Here is a 25,885-nt window from a genome sequence, read left to right on the forward strand (position 1 = left end):
TCTCTGGCTTCCCTCTCCTGCTAAGCTTTGTTTCTTGGCAGTAATTAAAACCTTCTGCCACTGCCATAGCTACTGCTGCTGCTGGAACCACCATAGCCACCTTGGTTTCATTGTTTGGCAAAATATTGGCCTTCACCGCCATAGTGGCCAGAGCTTCTGCATCCAAAATTTCTCCCTTTTGAGGGTCCAGAATTTGAAGATTGATTGTTATAATTGCCCAAATCATTATAGTTTCCATTGCTTCCATCATTACCAAATCCATTATAGCTGTCTCCACTGCCACCATATCCACCACCACCTGGACTTCCACTAAAGCCACCAGCTCACTGAAGTTTCCTCCATGACCAAAGTTGTCATTCCCACCAAAACTACCTCCACAACCACCACCAAAGTTTTCCAGAACCACTTCAACCTCTTTGTCTGGATGAAGCACTAGCCACCTCTTGCTTAGATAGGGCTTTTCTTACTTTGCAGTTGTGGCCATTCACAGTATGGTATATATATTTTGAGAGAGAGAGCACACATGAGTGGGAGAGGAAAGAGAGAGAGAGAGGGCATGTCCGAGCGTCGGGGAGGGGCAGATATAGAGGGAGAAAGAAAGAATCCAAGAAGGCTCCACACTGTCAGTGCAGAGCCTAACACGGGGCTCCAACTCACAAACCATGAGATCATGACCCGAGCTGAAATCAAGAGTTGGATGCTTAACCCACTGAGCCACCCAGGCGCCCCAAAGTGTGTTACTTTTGAAAGACAATCTTGTCTACGGAGTTATAGTCATCAAATGTTACAAAAGCAAAACTGTTCTTGGCACTGCCTTGGTCAGTCATGATGTCAGTCACTTCAGTTTTCACATACTATTCAAAATAATCTCTTAGATGGTGTTCTTCATCACCATCTAAGAAGATGGTGTTCTTCATCACCATCTAAGAAGATGGTGTCTTCTCTATTACCACCAACAAAAATCTTTTTCACAATTAAGTGGGCACCAGGTCTTTGAGAATCTTCTCTTGAGGCAGCCCTCTTTGGTTCCACAACTCTTCCATCCACTTTGTGTGCCCTTGCATTTGTGGCTGCATCCACCACAGTGGCATATGTGACAAACTCAAAGGGTCTGCAGTTCTTGGTGTTTGGATCTCTGATTACCACACAATCCATAAACATTCCCCATTGTTCAAAATAGCCCCTTACACTCTCATTGGTTGTTTCAAAGCTCAAACCCCTGATAAAGAGCTTCTGCAGCTGTTCAGGCTCTTTGGGAGCCTCTGACTTAGACATGATGGTGGTAAGAGGGGAGACTTTAATGATGGTTACTCAGTGGCATCCAGGGGCGGAAAGCTTTATGTTCTATTGTTTTTTTTTTTTTTTTTAATGTTTATTTATTTTTGAGGGAAGAGAATGTGAGCTGGGGAGGGGCAGAGAGAGAAAGGAGGACAGAAGAACTTGAAGCTGGCTCTGTGCTGACAGCAGTGATCCCCATGTGGGACTCGAACTTGTGAACCATGAGATCATGACCTAAACTGAAGTTGGACACTCAACTGACTGAGCTACCCATGTGCCCCTGTTTTGTTTTGTTTTTTAAAGATTATCTACTTGGGGAGAGAGAGGGAGAGAGAGAATCCCAAGCAGGCTCTGAGCTGTCAGCACAGAGCCTGATGCAGGGCTCCATCCAACAAATCATGAGATCATGACCTGAGCCGAAATCAAGAGTCAGACACTCAACTGACTGAGCCACCCAGGTGTCCTTTTATGTTCTTTTTTGAGTGCTGCGACTTCTTGTTGGGAGGAAGAAAAGGAAGCGAACATTTTAAGAGTTCCAACTTGGGGCTAAACAGTCTGTCAATCTGTTAGTCTCTGTCTCTCTGTTTCTGTCTCTCCCACTCTCACCCTGTACCTTTTATCCAGCCCTACACAACAGCCAAAAAATGGGCAAATTCCATATATGGTCATTGCCTAGGGCCTACCCTGGCTCCTTTACTGGCTCTAGATCATGCTTTCTTTCCACTGGACTGCACTGATCTTGATTACCTGGCTTGCTACTTGGAACTCTTCAAGAACATTTACTGGGACTTACCTCTCAGCATGTACCAACTCTTGGATGTTTTAGGGAGGTTACCCTGCCCCAACTCTGTCCATGAGGATCCAAACCCTGGTGGTAGCTGGCCCACTCTTACACTGGGGAATAGCTGGTTTGGACATGTGGTTTGTTTGGGCCTTTTGTCTAATAATAATCCCCTTGCTCCCCTCTAACCTGGTATTTAATCTTGTACCTGTGAGCCTATTTCTCAAGTCACTACCCCCTGGGTTTGGTCCTGTGTTGAACACTGAGGTCTCATCTAGCTGTAGGACTAAGGCTTCTAAGGACTTAGGGTTGTAGGCCTGACCTTTTTGGAACTCTGTTATGATGGGATTTATATCATGCCCTCAGGATAAGGTGATTATAAATTAATAATGAGGATGTTTTCTCAGAGGGATATAGAAACTCAATATTGAATATTCTTTTGATTAGCATTTAAAGATGCTGTTAAACCAAATTCTATCATACATTTAAATTTAAATGCTTTTTTCTAATGTTTAACACAAGAACACAGAGATGTATTCTTAACACATATAGAAAACTTGAAGAATCTAAATAATGAGTTAGAAAACCATAAAAGACTCTTTATGATAGAGAACAACCCAGGGTTGATGGGGAGAAGTGGATGGGGGATGGGCTAAATGGGTGATGGGTATTAAGGAGGGTACTTGTTGTGTTGAGCCCTGGGTATTATACGTAAGTGATGAATCACTAAATTCTACTCCTGAAAACAGTATTACGCTATATGTAACTAAGTAGAATTTAAATAAACATTTGAAGAAAAAAATATATAATGGATTAGAAAAATAGAAGTTATGTATGAATTTCTGGTTGTGCTAAATTATTATAAACATTTGCCTGCTTGGGGCAGAACTATCTCATTTCTTGTCTTTCTAGCTTCAGCAAAAACCCACCAGAGAATCACACTTATAGCTGCGACAGTTCATGATCTATCTTAACAATAGGACTTAATGATTCTGTTTAGTAAATAACAACTCGTATGGCACTTGTAACATGTATGGGTTATGAAGATGACACCCAAGAGGAATTCAGAGGCTAGTGGGTATGCATGGTTTAGTGAAAGATGGCACTTGACAAAATACTTCAAGTTCAGCTGGTGGTAGAGGAAAGCCATTTGAGAATTAAGTTCAACAGAAGTATAAAAACTGGGTTAATTTAGGTTTGCCATTATTGGGTGAATCTAAAGTATAGGATTCCATGTTCTAGCATGAAAGAAATTATTTTTGAAGTAGTAAATAAATCTATCTATGAAGTGAAATGAGACTGTTCTTTTGAGTGGCAAGATGCTTTCTAATTTCCCAACAAAAATAAAGAAAAGGGGGACCTGGCTGGCTCAGTCAGTAGTGCATGTGACTCTTGGTCTTGGGGTTGTGAGTTCAAGTCCCACACTGGACGTAGAGCTTATATTAAAAAATAAAAACAAAAAAGAGGGGCACGTGGGTGGCTCAGTCGGTTGAGTGTCTGACTTCAGCTCCACTTCGGCTCAGGTCGTGATCTCACAGCTCCTGAGTTCAAGCCCCGCGTTGGGCTCTGTGCTGACATCTCAGAGCCTGGAGCCTGCTTTGGAGTCTGTGTCCCCCTCTCTCTCTGTCCCTAACCCACTCGCATTCTGTCACTGTCTCAAAAATAAATAAACATTAAAAAAATTAAAAAAAAAAAAGAAAGAAAAATGAAGAAAAGATCTTAAGAGTGGAAAAGCAATATTTACCTCCGTATACTGAAGGTTTGAAACACTTTTTTTTTACTTTTTCTACGGAAGCACTTGCATTAGTGCATTTGCCATAAGGGGGTGCTCTGGGATAATAATTTTTAGCAAACAGCTATCTTTTCTGCTCTGCTACCTGAAAAAAAAGCAAACATATAGATTTGTTAATTCTGTTTGCATCTCATTTCACTAACCCTCAAAAGGTGTCAATTTAAATTAAAAACGTGAAAAGAATGTTGAAAACTGTTTAAAATGTAAATATCCAGTGTCTGGCTTCAAAGGAAAAGACAGACATTGGAAGATGTATTTTTTTTTTTTTTTTTTGTAGACCCCTGTTACCTTTTAAGGGATTTGATTCACAATAAACCAAAGCTGCACCTGAGTTCTGCTAGGTTGGAAAATGAAAACCATATCTCAGGGATTAGCATTTGCTGTTTTCCTTTAGTTTTTTTTTTTTTTTTTTTTTGCAGCATTACTTTCACTATGTCTTTGGCCAATGCTGTGGTGATATAGTTGAAATTGCTTTCTTCCAAAGTTGTGTCAGTGTTTTGTATTAGTTTATTCTTAAGGCAGGGGGTTAGGAACCAAGAATTCCACAATAGTTTCACTGTCACCCCTGCAGTATTTGTTGATCAATTCTTAGGTTCTATTCTTGCCTCTCTAAGGTTGGTGAGGTGGGGGTTGAGGCAGTGAGGAGGAGACTCCCTTCTGTATTCAGACTGGAAGGGAGAATCAGAGGCAATCATAGTAGCTCTTTCAAGTATAGAATGCTGTGAAGGGGAACTAAAGAGTCAAGGTCACAAACAGGACATTTAGAGAAATGGCTACAACATCTGGTGGCCAGAATGGAGGGTCCTCACTGTTTTGGTCTAAGTATCTCATAGGGTTCTGCTGCAGATGTCTGTTGACATTGGCTCCTTCCTGCCTGGGTGGCAAATGGCCATGGCATATAGCAGAAGGATAAAGAGAAATGTTACATATTTGAATATGAAAGATTATATAGTCCCTAAACTCATCTCCTTAGGCAAAAACAGGAGAGGCTTTTTTTAGTCATGTTTATGATCATTTAACTCTCTATATGCAAAAGGGAAATTTAGCTGAGGATTTGTATAGTATAACTTGGGAGATTTTCTTAAAAGTTTATTTATTTTGAGAGCGAGAAAGAGTGAGTGGGGGAGGGAGGGAGAGAGAGAGAGAGAGAGAGAGAGAGAGAAAAACCCCAAACAGATTCCACACTGACAGTGTGGAGTAGGATGTGGGGCTCGAACTCAGCAACTGTGAGATCATGACCCAAGCCCAAACCAAGAAAGAGCTTGAGGCCTAACTGACTGAGACACTCAGGCACACCTTAATTTGGGAGATTTTATTTGAGAATAATGTCCAGACATAGTCTTTAGTGCACTCTTAATACACTACATTAAGTGAAAAAAATATATATATATATATTCATATCATCTATATTTTTATTTACTTATTTTTAAAAAACATCTATATTTAAAAAATACATTTTCCTTAAACATGTTTTAGGTTCTGCTTTCCAAATTGGTTGCCTTTATGGGTTTTCTTTCTAGAGGTGATGCAGAGGAAAGAGGAAAATGAAGACTTTTGAGTAAAGGAAAATGTACACAAGCTTTCCCCTCCACTTATTTTGATATTTAAAATTATATTTTTCTTGTTCTTTTCTAATCATAGAAAAAATAACCCAATCTTTTCTTAGACTCTTGATTATAATAGAACAGCCTAAGGAAAAGATTTTCTTTAAGAGTCTAATATTAGACACCATCAGAGATTACCAAACGGCCAAGAACTAAAACAGAAGGAAAATGTTCTCCAAGATTTGTTTTTGTTTTTTCATTTTTCTCGTGGCCTTCCCATCTATAAGTTTAAAAGATTTAAGGTTTAAAGTAAGCCATAAACTCCATATGGCTGATAGTTGTCTCATACATTTTGTGAGCTGATGAAGCATCTGAAGGGAGATGTGCAGTCACTAGACTAGCTTCTGACCTGCACACACATTTTTTTTTCATTAATCCTTTGCACAGAACAGATGCTCTGGGTGCAGTTTTAGGCCAGAAGAATGTCCAAAATATGTGGGTGTGAATTTGGCCAAAGGGTTAGTTGAATGTGGAGCACAGATACCAGCCTGGAAACAGGTCACATTTTAATGAAAAATGCACATTCAGCATGGCATTGTGTTTTTCAAAGAGGTGGTTCCCAGCCATGGAGAACACAAGGGAGAAATAGGCATTCATGTGGAACTGCTTTAAAACAGAATTCTTGTGTATCCTGGCTGGTGGGGCAGGGCTCTAGTACCCCTTGGGAAATGAGATAATGGAATTTTGCTAGGCATAATTGAGTTTTTTGGAGCATCAGTCGTAATTCTTCAAAAAGAAAAAGAAACCTTTATAATTGAATAAAGGAAAGACTTCATAATTATGACTGGCTATGCTAGAAAAAAATCTTTCTGAGAGGGGCAAAGGTGTTGTCCCATTCACATGCTGAGAATGTGACTAAGCAGAGAAACAGAATTTTCCTTGCCTCACTAAAAAAAAAGAATAGTGAAGAAAAAAAGTGGCCAAAAAATCTCTACATGTTAAAGAGTGAAATATAGAACTCACTTAGATATATGTTTTACTAGAAATGATTTTATTTCCTCTCAAGAAATGTGTGTGTGTGTGTGTGTGTGTGTGTGTGTGTGTGTGAATTTTAAACCATTTGAAATGAACTGTAAGTACACAGGCAACATAATTAAGGTTACTTTTAAGAATGAGAGAAATACAGGAATATTAGACTCAATCACTTTTAAAATAGGAACAAAATGCTATTTGCTAGTGTTAACAAATAGATATTTAATTTTATGTCATTATTATGATTAGTTGTGGATGGCATGCAAAAGCAGCAATGAAAAGTAGCTTCTCAAAAAACAAATACATTAATGGAGGTATTATATGTGAAGTAAAGAAGGTGATGGTTTATTCTACTTTCTGCTGGTCGGTTAGGATGACAAGGGGATATGAAATTAGGACATCAAGAAGAATGAAAGAATCTTAGTGTTATTTAGTGTGAAGAAGGCAAGATTAGAAAAGTCAACAGGAGGAAGAAGGTTGCTTCTGGGTGGACCTCCAAGTCGAATTTTGTTCAGTAAATGGAAAAAGTACAGATCAGTCAAATTCAATACTGAGTCTTCAAATTAGTTGACCACTGGGCAATAATGTTGCAGAGAAGATTCAAGTATGAAGGTGCCATGACAATAGGATAGAGTCTATGAGATAGAGATATGGCCTCAATTCTGCCCAAACCTTGAGGGTAAAACAAGTCTCAAAACTCTATTTATTTACAAAGATAGCAAAAATAAAGAGTTAAATGTGCATAATCTTTAGGTATAAAATAAATGTTATAAAATATTTTACTTCTTAAGTGTTTGTTGAATTGAATTACATTAAATGTTATAAGTCTAGGAATATTTTTTATCCGTTTTATTTTCAATATAGTTTAAGCCTATTTTCTATACTATAAGTTAGGCAAGTTAGATATCTGTTTTAGATAGAAAAACCCATGGGGCACCTGGGTGGCTCGGTCAGTTGGGCGTCCGACTTCGGCTCAGGTCACGATCTTGCGATCCGTGAGTTCGAGCCCCGCGTCGGGCTCTGTGCTGACAGCTCAGAACCTGGAGCCTGTTTCAGATTCTGTATCTCCCTCTCTCTGACCTTCCCCCATTCATGCTCTGTCTCTCTCTGTCTCAAAAATGAATAAACGTTAAAAAATTTAGATAGAAAAACCCATTTCCACATTTCAGCCTCATATTATTACAACTAACAATTTAAAGAAATCAACTCTTTTGAGTTTTAGCAACTTTAGGAATAAACTGAACCCCTTCTTGTTGCCTTCTCTATGAGCTGAAAGCAATTGAGTTAAGGGCTAGAAGTTTCCTACACCTACATTAAAGGAAAAGAAAGAACTCAGAAGAATTTCTTCTTGCTCTGGAATATTGGTACTGGAACAATTGGGTATCTATATGAAATAAAAAGAAATTGGCATTAAACATAAAGGGAAAATTGCCTACCCCCAAATTGTCAAGACAGCCCCAGGAACCTCTTCAGACCTGCTTTCTGCACCCAGCTCTCAGGTGAGCTCAGGAAAATGGCTCCCAGCCCTGCCCTCCAGCTGTGTCATGAAGAGAGTGACTTGGGGCCTTCTCTTCACACTGGCAGGGCTGCCTGCCTTGGATGCCAAAGTCCCTTCTACTATGACAGGGAAAGCCTGCAGGTGGGTGGGATGATTTTTGGAGGGCTCCTGTGCATTGCTGGAATCTTGATCGCCATGAATGGAAAATGCAGATATAAGTACAATCAGAAGCACAGCCCCTTACCTGAGAAAGCCACCCCACTCATCACTCCAGGCTCTGCCAGTACTTGCTGAGCACACGGCCAGCTTCGTGGCACGCTTGGTACCAGCTCCAATGCTGTTCTCTCCCCGCTTGGAGGCTTTACCCTTCATGATGGCCTTTCTCTCCAAGGGTGGGCCTTTAGGCTCCCTTCTGATCAAGAGGCTGTCCTAAAATTTTTTTTTAAAAAGTGTCAAAAGACAGTACAAAAAGAAAAGGCACAGAATAGAAGATTTTTGCAACCTGTAACATCAATCAAGTACATACTAGTATCCAGAATAAAGAACTTCTTAAAAAAAAAAAAAGACTACCCTATAGAAAAAAGGGCAAGAAAAGTGAAGGGCATTTCACCATTTCATAATAAGGGATATCTAAATGGTTGATAAAATATATGAAAAAAGTATTCAGCTTCCTTCCTAATTAGGGTTATTTAGACTAGTGGGATACCAATGTATACATACCAGATTTTTGAAAATTAGAAAAATTTGAGGTTGGTCAGGATAAGAAGCAACAGGAGCTCTCATACACTTCTAGTAACAGTGTAAGTTGGCACAACCACTTTGGAACTTAGTTTGCATTATCAATAAAACTGAGACACTCATATTCTATGACACAACAATTCTCCTAGGAATATATTGTGTGCTTATGTTTACCAGAGTTCATGTTTAACAGTACTTATAATAACAGCATTGTTCATAATGACCCCCAATGGAAACATTACATATATCCATTAACTGTGCAAGGGAGGAATAAATTGAAGTATACTTATATCCAGAAATTAAAATGAACAACGTACAGCTATCAGAAACAATATGGAGAAAAAGAGAGTATGTACAGTATGATTCCATTTCTATAAAGTTCAAAAATAGGCAAAACTAAATTCTTTTATTTAAGGATATACATATGGGTGGTAAAACTAAAGGAGAGCAATCCAGGATCATGATAAAAGTTAAGATAATGCTTAGCTCAAGAGGGATGGGAGAATAAAAAACGATCTATTCTTCAGAGTTAGCAAGTATTTATGATTTCTAGAAGGAACAAGATATAGAAAGTTCATGAGTTGAAAAGAAAATGTGCCTAACAGAAGTGATATCTATAAGTAAGTCATTCTCTAGACTTATCAGATTGGTATTTTGAAATGTTTTAGAAGATAAGTTAATATATAAACCTGTTAATATGTATTTATATTTCTGATTCATTTATTACCTGAAATGTTATGAAAGTAGACTATTGATAAAATTGAAAAGTAGGCAAAAAAATTGTTTTTCTCTTGATTTTATCTCTGCCCAAATCCTGTGTCTCATTTCTAAATTGTTTAATGAAGATGGTAGTTGCTCTCTTGGCTTAAGGGATTAACTATTCCAGGAATTTGTATTTTAAGAGATTTTTTTAGAAGACTGAAAGTCTTTAAAGACTCCAAATAAAATCTCAGATGATGGAATTTAAGCTATTTTCACAAGGTGGTTCACTTTTAAGATTTTGTGAGTAACAAGCAGCCTCTGCTTGTAGATGATCCACCGAAGAAGAGACCTCCCCATCTTTAGCTTGAAAGAAAGTTGGTTTGTTTTGAAGCTGACAAAGATTTAAAACTTTGCCTGAAGTTTCTGCTATGTGATTCAGAGGTGGAATCTCTACAAAATCTCTACTAAGGACTGTAAATAGAGATACACATTTTAGCTGCTCATGTATGAGATGACTATTCTCCGCTTAGTCAGATGAAATATAACCAACTGCTAATGTATGAAACTTAGAAGTCCTTCATAAAAGAAATTGGAAAAAAATTATACTCTTGGCTGGAATGGAATAAATTTCTTTGATTTGTGAAGTATAAATTGTAAGATCACTAGTTTGGCAAAGTTAGAAAAGATATATTATTATGTGGAGGTGTAAGAATAACTTATCTGTTGAATTTGAAGTGAAGCCCTTAATTAATCTTAAGATTGGGACATCTCTTGGGATGGAAATAATCATCAGAAATACTGAATAGGTAACTGATATACTTGGTAATTTTTGGAAGCAGCCAACAGAAGACTTTTAAGTAATTTGTATTATATTCTGACTATTGAATACCCAAAATTTATTCAGTGACAGTACTAAGCCAACTCAAAACTGTAGACAAAAATAATTGCTCTTATATTGGTTTAAATGTTAGTGCAACAGTATTAAGTGGTAAAATATGTACATATACACACATTCTCTCGAGAGTTTCATTAGTTTCTTTTCTGAGTGGTTGGTGGGAGATATTTGTAATAGATTTCAGAATGGTTCTTTGAGCCTCTTGATGCATCTTTGTTCTAGGGTAGCCAATCTAGTTGTCATAGTTGATATCTTATTTTCTATTTGTATTTTTAAATTTTTTATGGAAATCTCACAAGTGCACAAGGATATATATATTCATTCATTCTCTGGAACATTTTAAAAGCAAAATAAAAAAAATTAGAGGCAAGCTAAAAACCCATTACAATGGGATAGTTGTTTTATGGTATAAGGATAAAATGGAATACTATCCAGCTGTTAAATGAATGAGCTACATTCATAGTGCAGATATGAAAGTATCCCCATTCCTACTATATTGCCTTCTCTTTCCCAGCCTGTGCCTCTGGCCTCATGGGGACTTTCCTACAATCAGTTGACAGAGGAAAAGAAATTGTAGGCCTGATTTATAGGTAGTTCTGTGCGATATGTAGGCACCACTTGAAAATGAACAGCTGTAGTACTACAGCTCCTTTCTGGGACATAAAGGACAATGGTGAAGGGAAATTCTCTCACTGGACAGAATGTTAAGCAGTGCACCTGGTTGTTCATTTTTCTTGGAAGTAAAAAATGGCCAGATTAGTGATTATACACTGATTTATGGGTTGTGGCCAGTAGTTTGGCTGGCTGGTCAGAGACTTGGAAGGAACATGATTGGAAAATTGGTAACAAAGAGATTTGGGGAAGAGGTATGTGGATAGACCTTGCTGAAAGGGTAAAAAATGTGAAGATATTTGTGTCTCATGTGAATGATCACCAGAGTATGTCCTCAGTAGAGGAAGATTTTAATAACCAAGTGGATAGGATGACATATTCATTCTATGGATACCAGTTAGTCTCTTTCTCAAGCCACACCTGTCATTGCCCAATGGGCTCATGAACAAAGTGGCCATGGTAGTGGGGATTGAAGTTATTCATGGGCTCAATGACATGGACTTCTACTTACCACAGCTGACCGGGCTAAGGCCACTGCTGACTGCTCAATCCGCTAGAAGCAGAGATTCTCCAGTGTGGCACCATTCCCTGGGGTGATTAGCCACCTACCTGCTAGCAGGTTGATAATATTGGACCATTTCCATCATAGAAGGGGCAGCATTTTGTTCTCACTGGAATAGATACTCTGGATATGGATTTGCCTTCCCTGCATGTAATCCTTCAGCCAAAAGTACCATCCATAGACTTATAGAATGCCTTATCCACCATCACTAGTATTTCACACAGTATTGCTTCTGATCAAGGAACTAACTTCACAGCAAATGAAGTGTGATAGTGGGCCAATGCTCATGAATTCACTGGTATTACCATATTTCTCATCATCTTGAGGCAGCTAGTTTCATAGAATGCTAGAATGGCCTTTTGAAGACTCAGTTACAATGCCAGCAAGGTGGCAATATCTTGCAGGGCTAGGACAGGATTCTCTGGGAGGCTGTATATGCTCTGTATATTCTGCTGTTCTCCCATAGCCAGGCTTCATGGGTCTAGGAATCAAGGAGTGGCAGTGGCACCACTCACCATTAGCCCTAGTAAACTACTAGTAAAATTTTTTCCTGTCCTTATGACCTCATGCACTCCTGGCCTCAAGGCCTTGGTGGAAAATGGAAAAATGCCTTTACTAGGAGACACAACAATTATTCCACTGAATTGGCAGTTAAGACTGCCACCTGGTCTTTAGGTTCCCCATGCCTCTGAACAGGAAAAGAAAGGAGTTACTGTGCTGGTTGGGGTGATTGATCTTGATTACCAAGGGGAAATTGGGTTGCTACTTCACAGTGGAGGGGAGGAAAGGTATGTCTGGGATTTTAATTACTTATTTATATTTTTTATTTTTTAAAGTTTATTTATTTATTTTGAGAGAGGGAGAGAGTGCACGAGCAGGAGAGTGGTAAAGAGGGAGAGAGAGAATCCCAAGCAGGCTCTGCACTGACAGCATGAAGCCCAACGTTGGGGCTTGAACTCCCAAACCGTGAGATCATGACCTGACCCCAAAACAGGAGTATGATGCACCCTTTTATTATTTTTTAAATTAAATTTTATTTTGTTTTAGTAATATGCACACCCAACATGGGGCTTGAACTCACAACTCCCAGATTAAGAGTTGTGTGTTCTAGGAGTGCTTGGGTGGCTCAGTTGGTTGGGTGGCCAACTTTGGTTCAGGTCATGATCTTGTGGTTCATGAATTTGAGCCTTGCATTGAATTCTGTGCTGACAACTTGGAGCCTGGAGCCTGCTTTGGATTCTGTATCTCCCTCTCTCTCTGTCCCTCCCACACTCATGCTCTCTCTCTCTGTCTCTCTCTGTCTCAAAAAAAAAAAATTAAAAAAAAAAAAGATTTATGTGTTTTACTGACTGAGCCAGCCAGGTACACCTGGCTATCTTTTATTATTACCACACAGTTGAAATTGATGGAAAACTGCAACCCAATTCAGGCAGGACTAGAGATGACCCAGACCCTTTAGGAATGAAGGTTAAATTACCCCACCTGGTAAAGAACCATGAGCAGCTGAGGTGCTTGCTAAGGACAAAGGGAATACAGAATACAGAGTGGAAGAATAATTTTAAATACTAGCTATGACCAGTATTATATTCAGTAATAATGAGGTCTGGAATTATCATGAGTATTTCTTCTTTATTTTGTTATGAATATGTTTATGTGTATGTGTGTGTGTAGCAAGTATCTTTGTTTTTTTCCCTCTTATCCTCATCTCATATAATATAAATGCTTTGACTTTACATCATAGTATTTAAGTTATATGATATCAGGAAGAGTGAACATCACCCAAGGACTTTGCATTTTCTTCTGGGGAAAGGGTTAATGTTTTTTAAATTTTATTTATTTATTTTTAATTTTTTCTTTTTTAATGTTTATTTATTTTGAGAGAGAGACAGAGACGAGAGAGAGAAAGAGAGAGAGAGAGAGAGAATGAGTGGGAGGGGGGCAGAGAGAGGAAGACACAGAATCCAAAGCAGGCTTCAGGCTCTGATCTGTCAGCACAGAGCCCAATGTGGGGCTTGAACCCACAAACCTTGAGATTATGACCTAAGCCGAAGTCTGATGCTTAACTGACTGAGCCACCGAGGCACTCCAGTTTAATGTTTTTTTTAGTTGTACGAAGGATAGTTGTATCATGTTAAGTAGAAGTATAACCACATTGTTATGGACTGAATGTTTGTTTCCCCTGAAAATTCTTATGTTGAAACCCTGTCCCTCTAATGTGATGGTATTAGGAGATGGGGCCTTTGGGAGGTAATTAGGATTAGATGAGGGCATGAGGGTGTAACCCTCATGAATAGCTTTAGTGCCTTTATAAAAGTCATAGGAGAGCTTTCTTACCCTCTCTGCTCTCTGCCCTCTGAGGATATAAGAAGGCAGCAGTCTGGGATGCCTGGGCTGGCTCATTTGGTAGAGCATGAGACTCTTGATCTTGGGGTTGTGAGTTCAAGTCCCACATTAGGTGTAGATCTTACTTTAAAAAAAGTCAGCAGTTTGCAACCAGAAGATGGTTCTCATTAGAATTCAACCATGATGGCATCTTGTTCTTAGATTTCCAAACTTCAGAACTTGAGAAATAAATTTCTGTTGTTTATAAGCCACCCAGTCTATGGTACTTTTGTATAGTAGCCCGAAGATGCTTGTCTTAAACATTTAAAAAAATTTTTAAAGTAAACTCTACGCCCAACGTGGGGCTTGAACTCACAACCCCAAGATCAAGAGTCACATATCCTATTGACTGCACCAACCAGGTCCCCTAAGACACTTGTTTTGTTTATTTAGATATCAAGTATGGTTTAAAGAGTGCCAAGTTGACAAGAGGTGGTCTTGTGATGATTAATTTTATGTATCAACATCTGTGGTGCCCAGATGTTTGGTCAAACACCAGTCTAGATATCACTGTGAAGGTAGTTTTTAGATGTTATTGAGATTTTTTTGTTAAGTTAATTTTGAGAGAGAGAGTGTGTGAGCAGGGGAGGGGCAGAGAGAGAGAGGGAGAGAGAGAATCCCAAGCAGGTTTCTTGGTGAGAGTGAATAGCCTGATGTGGGGCTTGATCCCACTAACTGTGAGATCATGATCTCAGCAGAAATCAAGAGTCAGACACTCAACTGACTGAGCCACCCAGAGGCCCATATGTGATTGACATTTAAATCAGTGGTTTGAGTAAAGCAGATTACCTTCCATAATGTACGCTGATGAACAATGCATACTGTAAATTCCATTTTTATTTAAAAAATCACATTCAAACCTATAATTAAATACTCATGGAAAAGGTTCTGAAAATAATGCACACCAAACCAACAGTGATAACCTCTGGGAAGTGGGACAAGAGTTGAGGTGAAGAAAGAGTATATCTTTCCTTTTTTCTTTTTACTTTTTAAATTTTTTTTCATGTTTATTTATTTTTGAGAGAGAGAGAGAGAGACAGAGAAACAGAGTATAAGCAGGGAGGGGCAGAGAGAGAGAGAATCCGAAGCAGGCTCCAGGCTCTGAGCTGTCAGCACAGAGCCTGATTTGGGGCTTGAACTTACAAACCTTGAGATCATGACCTGAGTGGAAGTCAGATGCTTAACAACTGAGCCACCCAGGTGCCTCTCCTTTTTTCTTTTTTAAGTTTATTTATTTTGAGAGAGAGCAGGCAAGAGAGAGAGAAGAGAGAGGGGGAGAGAGAGAGAGCGAGAGAGCAAGTGAGTGCACACAAGTGGGGGGGGGGGAGAGAAAGACAGAGAGAGAGAGAGAGAGAGAGAGAGAGAGAGAGAGAATCCCAAGCAGGCTCTGTGCTGTCAGTTCAGAGCCCAACTCCAGGCTTAAACTCACAAACTGATATCATGACCTGAGCCGAAATCAAGAGTCAGACACTTAACTGACTGAGCCACCTAGGTGCCCCTTTCCTTTTTAATTTTGTAAAATTTCTATAATTAAAAATTTCCCAATCAGAATGTATTACTTACATTTGTCCTTTATTCCAGAGGAAGACCCTACTTTTCTTTATTTTTATTTTCTTTTGGTTAGAGGATTAGTTATCACCTTCAGTCTGTCAAATTTTGTTTCCCAATGTTCACCTACACTGTATGCTAGAACTATTTCTGTGCTCTGTGTGTCAGAGCATAGCTGTCCCGTGGCCATCTTCTCTACATCCTGTGGACTATGGAAGTGTGCAGAATAAGACTAAGAATAATATAACTTGTTTGTGATTCCATATTTTACAAGAAGTAAATTAGGAACATGTATTATTAAAGACATAAGATATTTTGTGTGAGTAAAGATAGTCTTTTGTTAGTAGTTGACTTGCAGTGTTGAAAGTTGGGTTTCCCAGGCAGCAGACTCTGAGACAGAGTGAAGGATGTTTATTAGGCAGGGCCCTTGGGATCAAAACTTGTCAAAACATGGGGAAGGAAGCAGAGGGATAAGTCCAGCTGTGATGCGTACCAACCACAATCTCATCTGACCCCACAAAGAGCTCTGAAGCTGGACTAGCCCTTCAGTGGTGTCCTAAGTTGGCCCTAGATAGCCAAGTCTTTATACTCCAGCAGCAGCCAGTCATTGGAGATGGGCTATCCTGGAAAGGGCGTGGTTTCCGGCAAAGCTGCTCTCTGCTTCTCAGACAATCCTGGAAGGGGCTGGCTGACAGCTGACGGCTGGCTGATTGAGGCAATTTCTGAAAGGTGTTAACACATGGTAGGGCTGTCTGCCAACAGTTCTCCTAGCAGCTGGAGCAACAAGTCCTTCAGTGATGAGAGATCTGGGTGGTACATCATAATGTCTATCTCATTCACCCTTCTTATTCTTGGGATCAACTTCTTAAAACTGTTCATGTATTTTTTTTTTGTTTTTGTTTTTTTTCGTATATAATATGTATCAGCATGATAATTCAATGAGATAATTCATGTGGAATACTTATGGTACTGATTAAGTGCTAACTATCTTTATTATCAATACCATTATTAATATTATTGTTCTCACCTAGTTGGCAGATATCTTGAGAAAAATGTTTTTTTCTAAGCTTCATTTTTCTTTTAACGTTTTATTTATTTTTGAGACAGGGAGAGACAGAGCATGAACAGGGGAGGGTCAGAGAGAGGGAGACACAGAATCTGAAACAGGCTCCAGGCTCTGAGCTGTCAGCACAGAGCCCGACACGGGGCTCGAACTCACGGACCCCGAGATCATGACCTGAGCCGAAGTCGGCTGCTTAACCGACTGAGCCACCCAGGCGCCCCTAAGCTTCATTTTTTAAAGTGTATTAAATTTTATATTCACTTCACATGTATTTCAGCACACAGTATTATTTTGTGCTACAAAGATTTCTTTTTAATTCTTTAAAGTTGCGATTTATAATATTAAATCATTACATTATACACTTGAAACTAATATAACATTTTATGTTAATTATACTTCAATTAAAAAAATTTCACTGCATCTCAGAGATAGCAACTCTGAGACAGAGAGAGACAGAGTGTGAGTGGGGAAGGGGCAGACAGAGAGGGTGGCAGAGAATCTGAAGTAGGGTCCAAGCTCTGAGCTGTCAGCACAGAGCCCAACGTGGGGCTCAAACTCGAACCGTGAAATCATGACCTGAGCCGAAGTCAGACACCCAGCTGCCCCAGCAACTACAGTTTTAAGTGTTTTCCAAATTCATAATCTCTAGGCCTTTAAGAGTTTAAGCTTCATTTTTATTAAGCATGGAGAAGAGTTGGTAGAAGTGGAAATGAATATTATTATAACATTTCTGTTGTGCATACATTATATCAAGTTGATCCTGAAGAAGGTTGTTTTCCTGTGGTATGAATGCTAATCTCTTTTCACATGATAAAAGGAATTTTATTCTTCCTTTTGCTTTTAAAAGATCTAATTCAGTGTCATTCGATGATTCCTAAGGAAGTCTCTTTCCTGGTTTATTAGGGGAAAGCCAGGCCCAGATTTTAAATTCATTCCCTTGACAAATGTAATCCCATCATAAATCATAACAATAAATGAAAAGCTGGCTTCTGCTCTAGAAAATAATAGTCATATGAGACTATTGTTTTAATGCTGTTGACATTTGGTTTTGTACATTTGACTGCTGTGCTGATGAAAAATATCTGTTAACTAGGGAAAAAAATAATAGAGGCTAACACTTACTGAGCATTCTGCTAAGTATTTCACCTGTATTAGCTCATTTAAGAATTGTATCAGTCTTATGAGGTAGATTGTGTTAGTTTCTCTCTATTATAGATTGTGAAATTGAGACTCAGAGGGCTAAGTTAAAGTAAAACGTAGTTAAGTGGCAGAGCAGGAATTAGAACCCAGGATAATCAGACTACAAGATTCACTCTTCTGGCCAGGGGAGCCTGGGTGGCTCAGTCAGTTCAGCCCCCAACTGTTGATTTTGGCTCAGGTCATGATCTCACAGGTTTGTGAGTTCGAGCGCTGCATTGGGCTTTGTGTACTGAGGGTGCAGAGCTGCATAAGGTTCTCTCCCTCTCTCTCTCCCCCCCTCCTTCATACCCTTTCTCCCAAAGTAAACAAATAAACTTTATATAAAAAAGATTCATACATCTAGCCATTCCACTTTAGTGACATGAAGGACTGATTTGAGTCCATTTCTCTCAATTAATGAATCATTTATTGAAAACATACTATGAGCCCAGCCCAGTCCAGCTTGGGGAGAATATAAAATTATAAAAGCCCTCTCTCCGTGTTTACAATCTAGTTGAGGGGTTTCAAGATAATCAAGGGGAGTGTTTCCTGAGCCTTAATTATTCTTTTACTATTTTTCTTTGTTGTCATGTGTGCCACATCAAGTATTACTTCCCTATCTCTGAATGCTCTTACTTCCTGAACTTGTACACTCAAATCTCCTAAAAGTATTTTTTAAAAAGCTTAAAAAAAGACTTAAAGATAGTCTTCCCTATATTTTTAATGCCTTCTTCTTTTTTAGATTTTCTTTTCTTTTCTTTTTTTCTTTTTGAGAGAGAGAGAGAAAGCACGCAAGCAGGGAAGAGGGGCAGAGGGAGAGAGAGAATCTTAAGCAGGCTCCATGCTCAGCTCAGAGCCTGACATGGGGCTTGATCCCATGACCCTGGGATCATGGCCTGAGCCAAAATCAAGAGTCAGGACTCAACCTACTGAGCCACCCAGGTGGCCCTAGATTTTATTTTAAAATAATCCCTACACCCAACATGGAGCTCGAACCCACAACTCCAATATCAAGAGTTGCTTGCTCTAATGACTCAAAGATGATTCAATACTTTGAGTATTTTTTTTTGAGTACTTTTTTTTTTTTCTTTTTGAGAGAGAGAGACTGTTCATGCAAACTAGTGGGAGAGGGGCAGAGTGAGGGGGGATAGAGAGAGAATCTTAAGCAGGCTCAATGCCCAGCTCAAAGCTCGATATAGGGCTTGATCTCACAATTGTGAGATTATTACCTGAGCTAAAATCAAGAGTTGGAAGCTTAACCAACTGAGTTACCCAGGTGCCCCGAAAGATGATTTAATACTTTGGTCAGTACAATAAGAAACTGAAGAAAAGGAAAATGAAGTGGAACAATGTTATGCAAGCGGTCATTTTTTCACTATTGCTATAGGTAATTTAATATTTCTTCCATTTTCTTATTATTTTACTCTTTAAAAAAATTTTTTTTAATGTTTATTTTTGAGAAAGACAGTGTGAGTGGGGGAGGGGCAGAGAGAGAGGGAGACACAGACTCCAAAGCAGGCTCCAGGCTCTGAGCTTTGAGCACAGAGCCTGACCTGGGGCTTGAACTCATGAACTGTGAAATCATGACCTGAGCCAAAGTCAGACACTTAACCGACTGAGCTACTCAGGTGCCCCATTATTTTACTCTTTTTAAAAAATATTTATTTTTGAGAGAGAGAGAGAGATAGAATGAGAGCAGAGGAGGAGCAGGGAGAGGGAGAGAATCCCAAGCAGGCTCCCTAGTGTTAGCGTGGAGCCCAAAGAGGGGCTTGATCTCATGAATCATGAGATCTAGACTTGAGCCGAAATGGAGTCAGTAACTTAACCGACTGAGCCACCCAGGTGCCCCTTGGTTTAGTCTTTTTTAAAATTGCAGTTGAGAATAATTGGTTAGCAGTGATGAACTTATTCTAAGGTTGATGAAATAGCAAAATATTTCAAGATACAAGAAAAATAAGATCACTAAGATTCCATAATTTATCATAGATTTTCAAAGGGTCCAGTGGACCTTTATGGTAATTGCAAAATAGAATGAATTTTAACCTATTAAAAATAAAAAAGCAAAATTTCTCTTTGTTTTTTGAAGACATCTAAGATAAAACAAAAGTCAATATTTGAGGAAGACCTCTATGAAAAATCAATCCTTACAAACAGAACAGCGCAGAAAAGAAAATCAATAACCAAAAACGAGTCTAGTGGACACTGACATTATACCAAGTTGAATTTTATAACAATTTTATGATATAGGTATTATTATTATCCCCATTTACAGATCAAAAAACTTAGTGTTTACATTGTTAAGAAACTTGCAGGGAGTACAACTCTGGAGCCTGTGCTCATAATCACTATTTTATCTCCCAGGTCAGTGGTCCTCCTATTTTAATCTCTCATATCATCCTATAGTTTTTTTTCAAAAACTATACATATGTATGTATTTATATTTTCTTACCATACTATAAGGACAAAAGCTATGTTTGTTTTACTGATCTCAGTATGTCATTACATGTAGTGTAGTGTCTGGCAGAAAGTCAATATACAGTAAATGTCAGTTGAATAAATGAACAATTATTCAATCATCATGCTTAGCATACAATCAGTTGCCATGGGCAAAAGTATCTAAACACTTTCTGTATTGAGCATATTCCGTTGAGAGCAAGTTGTAGATGCTGGGAAAAGATCAAGACATAATCCTGCCCTCAAGAAATTTGCAGTCTAGATGGGATATAGGGCAGGGAGCAAGAGCAGGGGCATAAAAGGGTTATGCAGGTGGAAAGGTATAGACAAGTGACCTATAGAGAACTTCACTATTCCCTAGTAGTTTCAGTTTCATAGGAGACGGTCATCATGGAGGGTTCCTTTTTTCCAGGGAAGAAAAACTTTTTCATATATTTAATTGTAGCCTCTCAAGGATTTTTGGAAAGAAATTTTTATTTCTCATTTTTCTAATCCATCATCTGTTCCAGGAAATTCTTTCAACCTAAATCTTATATGATTGATTTATTAACATTTAAAAAATGTGTATTTATTTTGAGAGAGAGACAGACAGACAGAGAGACAGAGACAGAGAGAGAGAGAGAGAGAGAGAGCAAGCAGGGGAGGGGCAGAGAGAGAGGGAGAGAGAGAATCCCAAGCAAGGTCTACACTCTTAACACAGAATCTCACTGGGGGCTCAATCCCATGAGCTGTGAGGTCATGACCTGAGCTGATATCAAGAGTCAGATACTTAACCAATGCAGCCACCCAGGCACCCCTTATATGATCAATTTAAACTGCCATCCTCTTTTTCTGTTCTTGGAGCATAGAAATTGGTGGTGAATGTTGATAGACTGCTTTGAGGATCATTATTCAGTCACTCTCCAGTCTCTTTTCTCCAGGTATATAATTTTATTTTTAAAAGTTTTCATCATAATTTTATTTTCCTATTCTCTAGTCCTAATTACTGCTCTCCTCTGACTTATCTCTAAAATTTTTAGGTTTCTTTTAAGTTGTGAAGCTGCGATTTGACCATGGTCCTTATAATGGGATCATTATTTTACTATTTCTGCCTATTTTCCTTTGTCTTTTTTTTTTCTTCTTTTTCTGTTCTTTTTCTTCTATGTTGGCCATACAAAACAGTTCTCTCTCTCCCTCTCTCTCTCTCTCTGCCTGTCTGTCTGTCTCTTTTCCCCTATGCTTTATTTTACAGGCTTATTAGCATCAACTTTTCCTCTAATTAATAGTAGCATATAGTTAACTTTGCATAAGTCACATCTCCTCTGTGGTAAACTGAACCATGGCTTCTGTATTCATCACCTGTGTGGTATTCTGTTGGATCTGGGCTGGCTCTACTTTAACCAAGAGAATTTAGAGGAAGTGACACTGTGCTTGTTCCAGGCTTAAGCCTTAGGAAGACCTAGCCTTCTGGGGAAAGCCAGCTGCTGTGTAATATGTTTACCCTGAAACTGCCATCTGTGAGCAGTTGTCTTCCACATGGCCTCTCCATGAGCCCAACCTAGCCACATGGAGAGACCATGAGGAGGAGAACCAAACCCTGGCCAACAGGCCCAGCTGATCTTCTAACCGACAGCTACACCAACTTGCCTGCTTCTGAGTAAGGCCATCTTGGAAGTAGATTATCTAGTCATAGTTGCTCTGCCCTAGCTGACGCCATGTGGAGCAGTGACAAGCTATCTTTGCTGAGGCTTGCCCAACTTACAGAATTGTGAGCAAATAACCAATTTTAAGGCACTATTTTTGGGGGGTAATTTGTTAAGTAGCAAGAAACAATGGAAACATCCTCCCTGGGCAAGACTTTGTTTTTATTTTTATTTATTTATTTTTTTAAATATGTGCATTAGTTCAAAGTGAATTAGTTGGACAAGATACTCTGTACATACTATAAACTCTCTATTAGAGAGTGTGGTATACTTTGCTCCATTGCTGCTCAACTTCTGCCTACAGCCCTACGTTGGTCCTTATTGATGCTTATTTGATACTAATTTGTTACTGGTCTTGTTGAATTTTTTTTCTTAGATCCAAATCTCTAAATTGCCAGAGTCATTAGAAATAACTTATTTTGTCCTCCAGCATGCTAACACTGCTCTCAGCTTGGTGGCATGTCATTTCATGAGCTTGCCTTTTACTTCATCATTTCCTTCAGCAGTCTCACAGCTGCATTCTCACAGCTGGACTGGCTGATTCATTATCTTTTTTTGGCCCTCAGAAAATCCTACTGGCATAGTTTCTAGGATTCATAAACTTGCCTTTCCCACCATTTTGCTGTTTCTGGCTCAAGCATACCCTAAATGGGTCATTTTTCTAAGACATAGCATGCCCATTCCTATGAATTTCTTGTGAATAATATGTGCTATTAGAAAGCTAATGAGAAAAGTACTACTCTTTTTTTGGTGGAGTCTTGGCTCAGAATATTTCTGAAGCAATCATCATCAATTAATTATGCCTCAAGACTTCTGTGATAGGGATATGAAACCAGTAATTCTTTTTTTCACATCACTTTGAATTCATGTCTAAGAATATTACAGCACATTTGCTCTCCTTGAGTTGAATTCATTCCAGAAGGAACATATTTCTTAGTAAATACTGTCCACTCATTTTTGAAGGATATTTAAGCTTGGAGAATATTAAAGTAATTGATTCTCAGCATTTTAAAAACTACTTTCAATTTTAGCCACTGCTAGCCATCTGTTTATTCACTTCAGAAAGAGTTCCAAACAGAGCCTAGAGTCATCATGAGTAATCTTAACAGGCTCACTGGAGCATATGCTATAACCCCAGTCTTCCCAGGATTTCAGAGTGCTTTAGAGAAGAACTGCATGCCATATTAGGGCCCATTTATCCTGTCTCATACATGATATATTCAGAATAAGAGCTAAACATGTTATCTGAGGTAACAGCAAAATAGAAGAGTTGATCCGTGGAACAAGTAGCCTGTAAGGTTGGCACAATACAAATTCCCATGATGCAAGGTTACTAGTTCTAGGATAGAAGGTTGCTGTTTCCCCTTCCCACCAACCCTCTCAACCTTTGAAGAATACTAATTGTCAAAGGCCCCATATGCAGGTCTAAAAACTTTCTGGGACTATATGTATTACCTGATGTTATGTTTTTCTACTACTGTACTGGACATTAAACTTTTTTTTTTTAATCCAGCATCTCTTCTTTACAGGAACTCCTCCTCCTCCACTTCCTATGATTCTGATGGGCTACAATTCCAAGGGCCTCACTCATCTGGCCATAGCTGAATGATGGTAGAGAGGATTCCTTCTGCAGAAGTTGCTAGCTTAGGATGTAACATGGAGTCACACATGATAATTTTCTGAAACCTCATGGAGTCTGTCTTATATTAGGAGAAAACTAACAAATGGGAGCAGGGTGGAGACAGAGAAAATAAACGTTGCCAATATTGGTCTGGCCTCAGGATACAGCTGTATTTGAACTTTCAGACAATCTACTCATTTGCTCTTTTGCTTAAACTCATTTAAATTGTGTTAGTCTCATTTGCAATCAAGAGTAATAATTAATAGCAACCTTTTCCTTAAGGAAAATTTATGCAACCATAAAAATAGCTTTCTTATCTAGCAGTTCCACTTCTGGATATATACCCAAAAGAAATGATGGGGCACCTGGGTGGCTCAGTCGGTTAAGCGTCCGACTTCAGCTCAGGTCACGATCTCGTGGTCCGTGGGTTCGAGCCCCGCGTCGGGCTCTGGGCTGATGGCTCAGAGCCTGGAGCCTGCTTCCGATTCTGTGTCTCCCTCTCTCTCTGACCCTCCCCCATTCATGCTCTGTCTCTCTCTGTCTCAAAAATAAATAAACGTTAAAAAAAAGAAAAAAAAAAGAAATGAAACCATTTTCTTGAAGAGATATTTATACTCCCATGTTCACTGCAGCATTATTCACAATAGCTAAGATACCGATTGATCAACAAATGAATGGATCAAGAAAGTTATATATATAGCACCAATATAGATGAACCCTGGGTGGGGTTTTATACTAAGTAAAATAAGCCAGACAGAAAAAGACAAATATTGCCTGGTATCACTTACATGTGGATCCTAAAAAAAAAAGGTCAAACGCATAGTAACAGAGTAGAATGGTGATTACCAGAGGCTAGGGGTGGGGGAAAAGGGGAGATAATTGATAAAAGGGTGCAGACTTTCAGTTATAAGATGAATAAGTTCTGGAGACCTAATGTACAGCATGGTGATTATAGCTAATAATAATGTATTGTGTACTTGAAATTTACTGAGAGTAGATCTCAAGTGTTCTTACTACACACACACACACACACACACACACACACACACCATAACTATGGGAGGTAATGGATACATTAATTAGCTTGATTGTGCTAATTATTTCATATTTGTAATGTATACTTGTATCAAAACATCATGTTGTACACTTAAATATTACAACTTTTATCAAAAAATGAATGAGTGAATGAATGAATAAAATACATTGTTTAAACTGAAAATCACTAATCAAAGTGAGGAGATAAAATTCAAGTCCAAAAGGTGGGAAGGGAAGTAGTAGAAGGAAGGAGGAGATGGTCTTAAACTTTGAAAATTCTGAAGGATTATTTTAGTTTTCTTTGTAAGGATAAAAATATGTAATTTCAAAGCTGGCAGCTAGAGATGCATTAAAAACAAGTTTACTGATCTGGGCTTAGAAGTCTCCTTTTCACCCATCAGAAAATAACTCATGCTCAGCACATTCATCACATCATCAACACAACTGAAAATCAATATTGCCTATCTCTACAGGCATTCCTAAGGAGGTACGGTGCCCAGGGTTTTTTAATTCTATTTATTTCTCTAGGTCCTATATTCCTAATATTTCAGGCTAAAATGAAGCTACAACTATATTCCTTGGGCTAAAGCCTCCCAGTGGGTAGCAGTATATTTTTTGGAAAAAAAATTAGGATGCAGATCCTTGTCAAACATGGCTCTACCTGTCTGGATTAAGGCAATCACTTCCACCTAGTGAAAAAGTATGAAATTATATGAAAATTCTGTTCTAAAATGTTAACAACTGTCACTTACATTTCCCAAAAAAAGCCCCTGGCAACAATTTTTCTTTTCTCTGTTTCTATGAGTCCTATATTTTATAATATTGCAATGAAATATATATATATATATAATATTCCATGATATCTGTCTTTCCATCACATTGTTTATCCATTCATCTGTCAAAGGGCACTTACGTTGTTTCCACACATTGGCTATTAGGAATAATGCAACAGTAAACATAGGAAAGCAGATGTCTCCTCAAGACAGTGATTTTATTTCCTTTGGATATATACCCAGAAGTAGGTTTGCTGGCTCACATGGTAGTTCTGTTTTTAATTTTTTGAGGAATTTCCAAATTGTTTTTTATAATGGAGGCACCAATTTATATTCCCACCAACAGTGCACAAGGGTTCTCTTTTTTCCATGTCCTTTCCCATATTTGTTATCTTTTGACTTTTTGATAATGGCCATTCTAACAGGTATGCGGTGCTATCTCATTGTGGTTTTGCATTTTCCTGATGTTTAGTAATATTGAATGTCTTCTCATATATCTGTTGGCCATTTATATGTTTTCTTTGGAAAAATATATATTAAGGTATGTCTGTATTAAAAAAATTTTTTAATGTTTTTATATTTGAGAGAGAGAGAGAGAGAGAGCATGAGTGGGGAAGGGGTAGAGAGAGAAGGAGACACAGAATCCAAAGCAGGCTCCAGCCTCTGAGCTGTCAGCACAGAGCCAAATGCGGGGCTAGAACCCACGAACGGCGA

The 25,885-nt window shown here is 38.7% G+C and overlaps 1 long non-coding RNA gene and 1 pseudogene across 1 annotated transcript; both read left to right on the forward strand.

Annotated features, from left to right (window-relative positions):
• Positions 1–929: 929 nt before the first annotated feature.
• LOC125919432 (uncharacterized) lies at positions 930–23,511 on the forward strand. The gene is made up of 2 exons (XR_007456780.1): positions 930–1,282; positions 23,272–23,511. It is a non-coding gene; the product is annotated as an uncharacterized LOC125919432 (long non-coding RNA).
• LOC125919431 (FXYD domain-containing ion transport regulator 4-like) lies at positions 7,892–8,219 on the forward strand (annotated as a pseudogene).
• Positions 23,512–25,885: the final 2,374 nt, after the last annotated feature.

The sequence above is a fragment of the Panthera uncia genome, chromosome B4, assembly GCF_023721935.1.
Source record: "Panthera uncia isolate 11264 chromosome B4, Puncia_PCG_1.0, whole genome shotgun sequence".
Taxonomy (NCBI): Eukaryota; Metazoa; Chordata; class Mammalia; order Carnivora; family Felidae; genus Panthera; species Panthera uncia.